This window comes from Periplaneta americana, chromosome 15 (assembly GCF_040183065.1).
Source record: "Periplaneta americana isolate PAMFEO1 chromosome 15, P.americana_PAMFEO1_priV1, whole genome shotgun sequence".
Classification (NCBI taxonomy): Eukaryota; Metazoa; Arthropoda; class Insecta; order Blattodea; family Blattidae; genus Periplaneta; species Periplaneta americana.
This window is the reverse complement of record NC_091131.1, coordinates 170,610,093-170,622,826: the sequence shown is the minus strand read 5'-3', so window position 1 is coordinate 170,622,826 and position 12,734 is coordinate 170,610,093. Positions and strand designations below refer to the sequence as shown.

Below are 12,734 nucleotides of genomic sequence, written 5' to 3'. Positions count from 1 at the left end.
TTCGCGACTGCATTAATATCGCTCAAAGAGATTGATAGTTAGCAGTATTTTTTATTCTATTAAAGATTCTTAAATTGTCAGCAAATAATGAAGAGACAGAATTTATTCTCATACGGATATCATCAACGAAGATTATATAAAGAAAGACCCAAAAGTTAAGTGTTGTGGCACTTCAAAGCTGAAATTTAATGAATTGGAACATTTATATAGTTTTTAAATCAGTTTACGTAACTTGCAGAAAGACCAATGTTTCCCAGTAAAATTTATAAAGCAAGATAATATACAACCATGATCTGAATCCCCAACAGACTCATAGGACCGAAAACTCCATATCGTGTAATGTTATAGGTACCGGTACCAACAAACATAAAAATTATTAAATTAATACTCGCCACTTTGGTGCCATGATTATATCTTGTGGTTCAATGAATCATTGAATCTCTCTGAGTAGGAGGCTGGCAGCTCACAAAGTAGTGGAAGTACCAAATGTAGTAACTGTTGTCTGTGAGGTGTAAACAAGTATGGAAACCACATTTTAAATGTCCTTTGAAATTATTTTCCTAAAAACGTATGGAAACCATTCTATGATTAGGTACTTCTGAGAAACATTAAATCTTCCTAACGAAATGGGTGTTGATCATTTAGATACTGTGCTGAATGCATACTCTCAAGGTGCTTTAATTTTCTTTCACACATTAAGACGTCTGTTTTATGGATCACAAATTTACAAGGCCATTTTAATCTATGGTAAAAGGCAGAAGTGGAATTAGTTTATGGTTAAAGAAAATAATGGACATGAATACCAATTTTGAAAATGTAATGTATTTTAATTTATTGTTGTAATGTTGCTTTTGTTGTAAGACATGAGTAATCATAGCTATTCAGGAAAAATTCTTTGGTGACTAACCAAAAATGCAGATAGGTTATTTAAACTAACTGTAATACCTAACGAATTAACAAAACAGGTAAAGGAATCAAGATACAAAGAAACAAAGCCTACAAGAGATGTTCAAATAGGCAGGCTCCGACTTCAGAACACAACTCATATCATCTTGGAATCAATGCTCTCATTCTCTGGGATAAACATGACGAACGGTTGTAATAGTTAGAATCCGATCAATCAATATTGTTCCTTAGTTTCAATGACTGTTAAGTCAGGTGAACTAGCAGGCCACAAAACAGAACCACCACGACAAAACCACCAGTTATGGTACATGTTGTTGCGATATATTTATTCTAGCTTGACAGCTAAAGTGGGCAGGTGCACCATCATGCTAGAACCAAATTTTTAATCTTAAATCATAAGGTACATTATCTAGCAGGTCCAGCACGCTGTTCTCCAAAAAATGGTGATAATTCTGGCTGTTAAGATGGTGAGGAAGAATGTAGGGTCTAATTATGAAATTCGAAAGGATACCTGTCCCTAGATTCACACTGAAGTGGTGCTGGTTATGTCAATGAATAGCAATCCTAGGATTCTCTTCTGCTCACTAGTGGTCGTTGCAAATGAAAGCAAGCTCATCTGTAAACTGTATCAGTGAACCCTTTGCAGATACCAATACTGTCATTTGGGGTAAGATAGGGACAGTATGTATGCAACTATTGTTCACACACTGCTGTATGATCTACCCCTAATTTAGGACCTACCCTTCTGTTACTGGTGCAAGGCAATTGACCTTCCCATTAACACCATGTCAGTCATTTCAGAACTCATAAATCGTTCATTATCCAAGAGAAACAAAACGTAAATGATAAAGTAATATGAATGTCACTGCTTGAGAACTAGAGTTTGTTTGGAAAAGAAGTCAATGCTCCCTGCTCTTTAACTACTTAGGGAATCCACTATTATTTGTTTGCATGCCCATCCTCTCTCCCTGGCCCTCATATATCAAAGCGAAATGTTCCTTTAATTTCGTGTCTATGCTACACGCGAGTTTGATAAACAATTAACTGTACTTCTCAGTATGTCTAAGCTCAAAATGCGAACGTGAATGTTTTTCATTCTAATGCAGTTTAAAGAACAAGAACTGTCATTTAGCATTCATTATGATCTAAATTCCAGAGCGTATATAATTTTTCGGTTTCGTTTTGTAACACTCTGTATATTGGTGTGGGTATTGGAGCAATTCCTCTAACTCAAAATCCATAAAAAAAAATTCCTTCTGACTCCAATTCCACAATCCTGGGTTAAATGTTGACTCTGTTTTTATGACAACTGAGGGAAGTATTTATGTTAACATTTTAAGGAAAGTGAGTTAAAAGATATACTCAGAATTCGAATTGTAATAATTACTATGTTAAAGTTATGGCCAGTGGCGGTGTGTCAATAAGAGCACAAGAGCACGTGAACACCTTGTTTCTATTAGTTTCACTTTCAAACACGTGCTGGCTGAATGTGGTGGTGGTATGAATTTAAGTATCGGTATGGTGGTGTATAATATTTAAGAATAATATTTACTGGCATGTAATTATAGTAATCAATCTATGTGAGTGGAATTACAATACTGGTATAGGCTGCAGTGTATCAGTGTGTTGTGAACCAAAATATATTACTGAACACACGCTTTTGTAAATAACGGCACTGTGGTATGTATTCATTTTTAACAAATGTAAACAATGAACTCTGTTCAAGCAATTCTGAACAGTAAAGAACTGGGTAAACTGGCTTACCAGGAAAAATTGGAAATAAAAAGACTGGGTTTCATTATTACTATTACTACTACTACTACTACTATTATTATTATTATTATTATTATTATTATTATTATTATTATTATTATTATTATTATTATTATATGTTGTTTTGAATTTATATACGGTTTTTTTCGATAGTGAAACATTGGAATCATGACATTTCATATTAGACTAAATGTACGATTTCAAATTCTCTTCGATTTTGGAACCACAAAATTGTGAACACACATAATATTTTATCACGAGCCGCCACTGGTTATGGCACAGATCCAATACATGGCAAAACAGTAACCGAAAATAATATTTTAGAGCAAGTTAATAACTTCTGCTATCTAGAATGCAATATCTCTTATGAAGGTGAAAATGATGTAAACAAAAATATCACAAAATTTTTGTAAATATTAGGACCCTTAAATTATAGACTGGAACCACATCTAGTACAACAACATTCCAGATTAAATTACTATGATGTACCGACGTACATGTGATATTTCCGTGCTGGAATTCTGCGTTATCATATAATGAAAGATAGGCAGAAGAGAGAAAAATTCTCTCCGGCACCGGCACTCGAACCTGGGTTTTCATCTCTATGTGCTGACGCTTTAATCACTAAGCCACACCGGATTCCAGTTCCTATCCCGGATCGAATCCCCTCAGTTTAAGTTCTACCTCTCAGTTTTCCCTTTTGTGGCCTACCCTCATGTACTGTGTCACAGAATATGTGACAGTGGCACAATGTCCAACGCACTATGTACAGAGGTGCACTCATTACTCATTAGAGCTGAAAACCCAGGTTCGAGTCCCGATGCCAGAGAGAATTTTTCTCTGTTCTATCCATCCTTCTTCATATGATAATGCAGAATTCCTGCACGGAAATATCATATGTACTTCGGTACATCATAATACAGTAGAACTTGGTTATAGCGACCTCGTTTTGTGCGACACCTCGCTTATAATGTCAAATATTCTGTGGTCCCAACTAATTCCCCATAAGACATATGCTTTCCTACCTTGCTTAATACGACAAACGCATAAGCGTCTACCTCGCATGTAACGTCATTTTCAACCTCAGTTTGGAATAAAATTTTCTAAGAACCAAAGTATTTTAAGAAATATTTTGTTGAAAACTAGTAACCTGGTACATTCTTTGCTCTGTCCTTCTGTCATAGATTTCTGGAAGACAGGCAGGTTCCCCATCCCATTGTAATCTGTCCAAATTCAGGCAGTATTAACGGTATCTGTGTGCGGTCAGTTTCGACAGGAAGTTTTCACTAAGTGCACGCATTTTAACGCAGTATGGCACTAAAAGAAAAGTTTTAACATTGGAAGAAAAAGTTGAAGTAATTCATCAAATTGAGAATGGAATTAAAAAAGCTTATGTCTATCGTGGGTTTGGCCTAATTAATTCCACAGTCCAAATGATTTGGAAAAGCAAGGATAAAATTGTTGCTGCATTGGAACAGAATGGATCGAAGGTAGGGGAGGGAGCAGTGAAACTGTAACTGAAATAATGAACATACTCGTAGAACGTAATTTAGAAAGTGTGTATTGGGCAAGTAGGAGACAACAGAGTAAAATGACTGATTACTTCACTCCTAAGTAAAAAAAAATTTAGTGAGTACTGAACAAACTATTTTAATACAGAATACTGCATTTATAATTGTACGCGTATTTTATTAAGTCCATGGCAGGCTTAGAAGTGAATACATAAATCTGAAATAAGCCTATTTAAATTTGTAATTTTTCACTTTCCATCTCATTGGACTGAAAATATGAATCTCGGTTACTACGACACTCGTTTATAACAACACAATTTTTAAGGTCCCTTGGATGTCGTTATAACCAGGTTCTACTTTAATATGATATGCATAAGTAATCACTTTGTGATTCAAGATGACGCTCATCCCGTCGGATCCCAGCCACTTAGTCACTCATAATGAGTGCACCTCTGTACATAGTGCATTGGACATTGTGCCACTCTTACATTTTCTGTCATACAATACATGAGGGTGTCCACATCTGTGGAGTAACGGTCAGCGCGTCTGGCCGCAAAACCAGGTGGCCCGGGTTCGAATCCCAGTCGGGGCAAGTTACGTGGTTGAGGTTTTTTCCGGGGTTTTCCCTCAACCCAATATGAGCAAATGCTGGGTAACTTTCGGTGCTGGATCCCGGACTCATTTCACCGGCATTATCACCTTCATTTCATTCAGACGCTAAATAACCTAGATGTTGATACAGCGTCGTAAAATAACCCAATAAAAAAAAAAATACATGAGGGTATGCCACCAAAAGGAAAACTGAGAGATAGAACTTAAACTGAGGGGATTCGATCCGGCACTGAAAATGGAATCTGGTGTGGCTTAGTGCAGAAAGCATCAGCACATAGAGCTGAAAACCCGGGTTCGAGTCCCAGTGCTGGAGAGAATTTTTCTCTGCTCTATCCAGCCTTCATCATTCCAGATTAAAAATGTATAAAACACTAGCCTCTCTGACTATCCTATATGGAAGTGAAACTTGGGTTTTGAAGAAGAAAGACATCAGTAGATCAAGAGCTGCAGAAATGGGATATACAGTATGCGCCGAACAGCTGGATATACTCTACATGCAGCCATTAGAAGAAAAACTTTTCAATTACAGGAAAAGATGGCTCCAACATGTGTCACCAACTAGGATACCTATTACACTACCAGCCACGAGGAAGACTTTGAATTGGCCATCCACGAAAACAATGCTTACAGTCTATACAGACAGTTCAGCGGCTTCTAAGCGTCACCATGGCAACCGCCCAAACTAGCCATCAGAGACCAAGACAACAGGCCAACGTTGCCGACTGTTTCGCAGTGAGCACGTGTTTTGTTTGGAAGTGATGAATCTTCATTACTGTGTTACAGCAAGTATTGGTGTTCTGTCGTGGCTATTGTTTTCGTAGATATTTTGTTGTTGATGAAGGTAGAGTTAGTTTGAATTTAGTTTTAAATTTAATTTAGCTGTGAGTGTATTTGTAACGTGACTTATAATGTCTATGTGTTTCACTTATACAATATCGCAAGACATCACTCCTGCAGTTAGCAGCACAAAACGAACCACGGGCTCAGAGGGAGAAAGGAGTGCTACAAGGGACAGCAAGTGGTCTAGAAATAACGGAAAAAGTGCTCCTCTTACAAGTCAGGCAAGAGAAATGGTTTGTAATGCGCAAGACTATTTCGAAAAAGAAGAGACAATGGCGGGCCTCTTATTCCTGTACAACAGATGGTAAATACTACTGCAGAGGCTCTCAAAATAGGAAAGAACATCATCGTTAAAATAGGAAAAGAAAGATTAAATTGAATGAGCAAGAGGATGGACCTTCCTGACTGGAAACCCTGGGAAAGAAAATAAAAGTGGAAAAGTGGGTGACAAATTTAGATGTCTTTCAGGAGAATACAATCTGGCGGCATGTATATTTATATTACCAACAGGAGGGGCATCCTACGTTAGAAAAGCTGCAAACTTCACTTCGAGATGCGGATCTTTTTCACAGCAGTGTTTCTTCTCTGCACACTGTCTTAAAGAATTTAGGTTTCAAGTATAAAAAATCAATGGTCGTAAGGTATTAGTGGGGAGAACTTATCGCTTACACACTATATACCATAATCGCATTCATTCATATGTTTATTATTATTGTTATTATTATTATTATTATTATTATTATTATTATTATTATTATAAGCGTTACTTCGGCGCAGAGACTACAACGTGTTCATAATATGTGCGTCCGTTTCGTCTGCAATATTCGCCGGGCTAGTCACGTAACACCATTCCTCGAAATGTTGTCCTGGCTCCGTCTAGAAGATCGTAGGAAAATCCACTGTCTTTCCCTTCTCTTTCACATATCGCATTTCTCCACTCCTGTCTATCTTGCGTCTCGTTTTCAAAATTTATCCACCCATCATAACCTAGACACACGATCACAACACTCCTCAATATTATCCATTCCCTCCCACCGAACATCCTCATATTCATCTTCTTTCACTGTGGCTGTTCCTCGACTTTTGAATTCCCTACCGAGTAATGTCAGGGACTGTCAGACATCAAACCAATTTAAGAATAGGCTAACGAAATATTTTTCTAACAATTCTTGTTAACAATAATAGCTGTTTCAGGTTTCTCAATGTTTAATGGTTATATATATCACGGATAAATATCTGAATTATCTCATTATTATTATTATTATTATTATTATTATTATTATTATTATTATTATTATTATTACTATTATTATTATTATTATTACTACTACTATTATTATTATTACTATTATTATTATTACTATTATTATTATTATTATTATTATTACTATTATTATTATTATTATTATTACTATTATTATTATTATTATTATTATTATTATTATTATTATCATTATTATAACTATTTCTTACCTATGTTTATTATTGTCACACTAACATTACTTATCCAATTTTCATTATTTACTTTCATGTTGTTTTATGGTCTAGATATTAATGTAATAACTATGTAAGCAATTGTATTCAATTAGAATTAGAGTCTGGCTGGGCGGAAGAGAAGGCCTACTGGCCTTAGCTCTGCCAGATTAAATAAATAAATTATTATTATTATTATTATTATTATTATTATTATTAGTCTGGTCAAAGACTACCGTATGATACAAATTCATCAGTTTATGATTTCGTGTCAGCTGCTTAGTTCCGACACGGCAGATAGGAGGCGCAAAGAGCCGCACTGACTACCGCACTTCACAAAGTCGCTCCCTTTCCGCATGTGCAAGCGAGAACTGTCAATACCTTTCTAGTTTGTATAGACTGTAGATCCTGTCTAGCTGAGAGCGAAATAGGTCAACTTATGGCCTGAATTTGTGTTCAGTGAATGATGATGAATGCTATATTTTTATACAAGAAACAACTTACTTGTGCAGCCAGAAGTCCGAAGGGTTCCCCTGGATGTACGTGGATTTCACAGACATCAGATGCCGGAACTCAGATTTCCTACAACTGTGCCTTTCTTTCAAATACTCATCCATGAGACTGTCTGGCTTCTCTGTTAGCACCGAAGACACGATCTGCTTGGAATTCTGCACTCACAGGACCAGCACATGCAGTTATACCTGAGATTGAAATACAACAAATCAATACAACAAGCTTCAATTCCATTTCAATCCTTACAGCAGACAAAAATCATACTTGCTTAGGCCATGTTTGGAAACACGCATAATCGTATAATCTAATATTACCGTATATATTCGCGTAATAGACGCACTTTTTTCCATAATTTTTGGATTAAAAATCCAGGGTGTGTATTATATGAAAGGAAAAATTCTTGGGGAAAAATCATAACTACCTGACAGCCCACGTGATAATATGAACATACACACTCTGCATGTACAGCCTACTGATGTCACTTCAAATTATCCTTCTTACTACCAGAAATAAGGGTGACTAACATCACTTGGCGGTAACATTAATTGATTTTGAACACAACTTAAACAAGGTTAAAACTTACTTCTATCTTGTTTCTGACAAATCACTTGTAAAGGAAGATGTAAATGTGTAAATACGTGAGAACTGCAAAATGTTCCTAAAATTTCACAATATATTCTTTTACTTTACAGATTTACACCTTCCATCTAGTCAGAGTGTGTCTGACATCTTGTGTCCTCTGACTTAGTATTACTTCAGGGAATCTCTCTGTTAGTATTCTAAACCATTCTTCCTGCTATTCTCTTAATTAAGCTGTACTATGTACAAGACAATTCATGAATAATATCACACTTACAGCTATAATTTTTAAACCATTTTTAGTAGAACGTTGAAATGAACATGGACGTGGCTTTGGAACAGTTACGAAACTATGCTGTTTGATTAAAGAAAAACAATTTCATTATTTAAACCACCTTTAGAAAACGACAGTTGGAAAATTTACAGTTTATGTTCACAGGCACACAAATTTTTCAAAAGCATCATACTCTATTTCTTTACACTTCTGCACTGGCATGTGAATTGCACAATGCTCGAGCAAGTTTTATATAGGCCTAACTGTTCTTCATACCGTATTGCTGTCTTTGAAATATGACGAAGTAATGAATCTCTTGTATCCAGTTTTGTCTGTTACTAACATTCGATCAAGGTCATGAAATAGAAAACATTATGATAATACGTGATTCACAGTGATGTATTTGTAGAAAATGAACGGATATAACTGGAATTGGATCAATGTTTATAATAACTCTTTTTTACTAAAAAGAGCTTCAAAAGCAAATTCTAAAGTTATGATCTTCCTTGGAGAATCATCCTGTTTAAGTTCGCATCATATATTTATTTACCAAACTTACCACCAAAATGACTTGCTTAACTTCACAAAATATACCTAATAAAACGTAACAATTTTTAATAATAAAACAAGAACATAAATGTAGAGTATATACAGTAGAACCTAAATTATCTGTTATAATAGGCAGCAAGTGATTGACGGTTAACCAGAATTGATGGATAATCTGTTTTATTTAGACAATACTAAAAATAGGAGCAAGTGTGTTTAAAATAAAATAATTAATAAGATTGTATTATGTAACCTACACTGACTTCACTTTCGTTCCAATATGCAGTTTTATCATTCATTAATTATATAATTACATGTTTCTGTTGTAATATGGGATGGTACAATTCCTAACCTTGTGTTCAAAATATTTATATTATTCATTGTACTCAAACAATCACTGAAGGTGACCAATTAAATGATCGAAAACGTGTGTTTTAAACTAGTTCACGTGTCGTGAATTGATAAGTTGTTAACCTTCATATATACCTGATAAGTTGATGACTAAAATAACAATAAAATATATTATAAATAGAAACACAGTGTTCAGTTATTTACCACTAGATCAAGTTCAGAAGAGGGTTGCATTTGCTACAGGGATTTCTGAGAGGACAGTGAGGCGAATTGTGAAAGAACTAAAAGAAGAGAATTCTTTCCATTGTTAGATTTGAATTCTATTTTTTTTTCTATAATGCACATGAAAAATGACAAAACGATATTACAAAAAAGAACTAAAAGACTTGGGTAAGATACAGTCTAAGGTTATCTATGTCAATTTGCACCTGCCGAACTTCAGTCAACATGTTGTTGTTGTTTTCTAATGCCAGGTGTTTGACAATAAAGTCATTTGACCCCTTGCACTCCAATATTTTTCAAAGATATTATCATGGCCAGCCACTAAGCACAGATTTTGAGGTGTTCAGTCAACAGGTTCTTTTGTATGTAGTAACAAAATAATTGGCTCTGGGAAGGTGATAGCAGACTTGCTGTGGAAACCATTTAGTTAAGGGCTGCTGCAGGAAGTGGGAGGGGCAGAACAGTGAGTGGTGAACAGGGGCGTAAGTAACATGCCCTGCAGAGGGGCCCAGAAAATTGTTCTATTTTACATGAAGACATTATTTCGATTTTGAATAATGTTCATATTTCACTCATTCCAAAGCGATACTATGTACAGTATTGTTACAACAGCTGTGTTTCTTTCAACAATCACTTCCCAAGTTGCAATAATTTTTTTCTTTTTGATGTCACAACATTAATCCCTACCTCGCTTCTCCAACATGTATTTCTATTCTTTCTGTCCTCGTCTGGCACGAACACTGTCTTACCAATTTGATAGCTTATTTGTGTTTAAAAGTGGGTTTTTGCAGATGATGATATGCCTCGAGAATATAGCTGTTCTCTAACAAATCTTCTGAAAAAAAAAAAAAAAAAAAAAAAAAACACAGTTCTTGCATTCAAAAAGGAGCCCATTTACTTCGAATTTGTAATTATGCTTGTGTTCCAGTGCAAGATATAACAGAGCTCCAGTATCATTTCACATATTTACAAGAAAAAGTCCATTGATTCATTGACAGCCGCATCACTGTTAAAACAAACCCGAAATAATATTATAATAAAGTTGAGGCAGCAATTTTCGAGTACTGTTTTAAAGGAACCAAAGGAATCCTCAGATTCCTGGGAAATAGACCCTGTTTTCAAAACAACACGGCAATGCTAAGTTAAGAAGTTCTTTGACGAATGATTACAGAACTCAGAAGAAAGGTTTCCAGTATTTGTTTTTAACAGTTGCCTGAACATTATAATTTAGCAGCTTAAAGTATGCTTTGAAAGCATGAAAATCTCAGCTAAATTCTCGCTGCTACAACCATCAAGTCAGCACCTTAACCGAAAATGAAATGATCGAAAAAGTCATGGAAATATTATACTATAGATTCATCTCCTACTTTTCCTCAACAACTGATTAGTCTTCGATCCATAACGATGGAAGAGATTCGTAAAGTTTCAGTAATAAAGGAACTGATCGAATTACTACAATAATTGTAGAAAATCCTGCTATTGCCAACAGTGTTTCTAATCTGTGAGGCCTACTGTTCCCCATCTTCCAGTCACTACAGCAATGGCCAAGTGCCCATTCAGTAGGCTAAAACTAATAAAGACTTAAGTTTCCTGATCAATTTCAGCATCATTTTTTCTTCATCCACTCTTTCCAACAGTTTCATTTCTTATTCTATCTGTCTACTTCACACAATTCATTCTTCTCCATATCCACATTTCAAATGCTTCTATTGGGTTCTCTTCACTTCATCATAATGTCCATGTTTCTGCCCTATACAATGCTATGGTCCATACAAAGCACTTCACTAGTCTCTTCCTTAATTCTTTTTCCAGAGATCAGCAGAAGATATTCCCTTTTCTGTTAAAAGCTGTCTTGGTCATTGGTATCCTCCTTTTGATTTCCTAGCAGCAGCTCATGTTACTACTTATAGTACACATCAAGTATTTGAATCTGTCCACTTGCTCATTTAGAATTCACAAGTTTACCTTCTTTATTTTTCTTCCTATGACCATAGCCTTCGTCTTATTTGTTACTATTTGCTATTAATGAACACATAACAATTGTGTTTATATTTTCTTTTGTAGTGCTAATATTCCATGTATTGTGGGTCCCTATCACCACGGCATGGCGCGTTCTCAGGGTCTGGATAGAGGAGACGGCCTCCAGATATGGAGGGTAGCTGTGAATATATTGAATAAGCAGTCGTGGATAGCCGATAAGGGGTGGTCCTCCAGCTTGGGGTTTGGGCGAAGGGCTAACAACCCATCACCGTAAAAAAACAGCTTATTACGAAACCTAACAATAAGCTTCGGAATGGGACTGATTCCCGGCACGACCACAGCAAAGGAATATGCATTATCACCTTTACTTTTTTACTTTGCTCTAGAATATGCCATTAGGAAAGTCCAGGATAACACAGAGGGTTTGGAATTGAACGGGTTACATCAGCTGCTTGTCTATGTGGACGACATGAATGTGTTAGGAGAAAATCACAAAAGATTAGGGAAAACGTGGAAATTCTACTTGAAGTAAGTAAAGCGATAGGATTGGAAGTAAATCCCGAAAAGACTAAGTATATGATTATGTCTCGTGACGGGAATATTGTACGAAATGGAGCTATAAAAATTGGAGATTTATTCTTCGAAGAAGTGGAAAAATTCAAGTATCTTGGAGCAACAGTAACAAATATAAATGACACTCGGGAGGAAATTAAACGCAGAATAAATATGGGAAATGCCTGTTATTATTCGGTTGAGAAGCTTTTGTCATCTAGTCTGCTGTCAAAACATCTGAAAGTTAGAATTTATAAAACAGTTATATTACCGGTTGTTCTGTATGGCTGTGAAACTTGGACTCTCACTTTGAGAGAGGAACACAGATTAAGGGTGTTTGAGAATAAAGTTCTTAGGAAAATATTTGGGGCTAAGAGGGATGAAGTTACAGGAGAATGGAGAAAGTTACATAACTGAAGTTACAGGAGAATGGAGAAAGTTACACAACTCAGAGCTGCACGCATTGTATTCTTCACCTGACATAATTAGGAACATTAAATCCAGATATTTGAGATGGGCAGGGCACGTAGCACATATGGGTGAATCCAGAAATGCATATAGTGTGTTAGTTTGGAGGCCAGAGGGGAAAAGACCTTTGGGGA

The 12,734-nt window shown here is 35.8% G+C and overlaps 1 long non-coding RNA gene across 7 annotated transcripts in view; it reads right to left on the bottom strand.

Annotated features, from left to right (window-relative positions):
- LOC138715532 (uncharacterized) overlaps positions 1-12,734 on the bottom strand; it is a 75,573-nt gene that overhangs the window by 50,175 nt on the left and 12,664 nt on the right. For 4 of the 7 annotated variants that reach the window (XR_011336389.1, XR_011336390.1, XR_011336391.1 and 1 more), the window contains exon 4: positions 7,620-7,816. The exons of the other annotated variants lie outside the window; for them this stretch is intronic. This is a non-coding gene — a long non-coding RNA (uncharacterized lncRNA). The remainder of the gene's footprint in view (positions 1-7,619; positions 7,817-12,734) is intronic. 7 annotated transcript variants of the gene reach the window in all.